Below are 988 nucleotides of genomic sequence, written 5' to 3'. Positions count from 1 at the left end.
ATTCAGTAAAGTCAAATATGTCTCTTTTCTAACTTGCAGGTAAGAATTCCACTGATTTTTAGAATTTATTTATTTTCTTATTATGATCAACTTTTAGAAAGAAAAGACAATATTGATATTTTTTATCTATTTAGAAAGAACATACTTTTAGAAAGAAAAGACGATACTGATTTTTTTTTTACTTTTATTTACCTAGAAAGAAAAGACGACACTAAGGTTTTTATTTTTTTACTTTTATTTATTTAGAAGGAAAATACTTTCAGAAAGAAAAGACGATATTGAAAAAGTCCTTACTAGATTTTTCTCAACCCAAGATGCAGGTGTTACTTCGACCCCCTCCCCCCCCACACACACAAAACACAGACTAAAAACAGAACTTTAGACGATTCAACCCAAACCTGCAGGGAGAGGTTGCAATTCCTTTCCATAAAAGCCTTTGTTATTTGTGTAAAGAAAGTGCGAAAACCTTTGTTGCTCTCTACCAGGAAGCAAGGAGACTGTGCATGCCGAGGTGGATGTTTACTTTCGGTGTCGAATTCAAATGAGAGTTTATACAATGATTGTGTAAACATTACCTGTGTGATCATTAATATGAGAAAATAAACTCGTTGTGCATATCGAGAGGGAATAAATATTATCCATGTTTGATATCCTTAGTCGATTTGTTTTTTTTATGAGATTTGTGAATACTGATAGATCTTGATTTTGATGTGAATGGAACTATGCCTGTTTTGGGAATATCAGATATACTTTAAGCAGTGTCCAAAATGTAACCTCGTATCTGCAGTCCACACGGAGAACTTTTAGCGAAAAATATGTTGCGAATAAATAAATGGTTAAAGGGATTAATTATTGAAGTAGGCTCCCGTAACTAGCTGCAGGTTAAACTTGGAAAGTGTTTTGTTCAAGCAGTCAGAAAATGCCACGAGGTTCCCGAAACTCCAAGTTGCTCCAAGTGACTTCAGAGTTAACTTTTGTTTACACTAAG

Source organism: Penaeus monodon, chromosome 3 (genome assembly GCF_015228065.2).
Source record: "Penaeus monodon isolate SGIC_2016 chromosome 3, NSTDA_Pmon_1, whole genome shotgun sequence".
NCBI lineage: Eukaryota > Metazoa > Arthropoda > Malacostraca > Decapoda > Penaeidae > Penaeus > Penaeus monodon.
Note: the sequence above shows the minus strand (reverse complement) of the source record.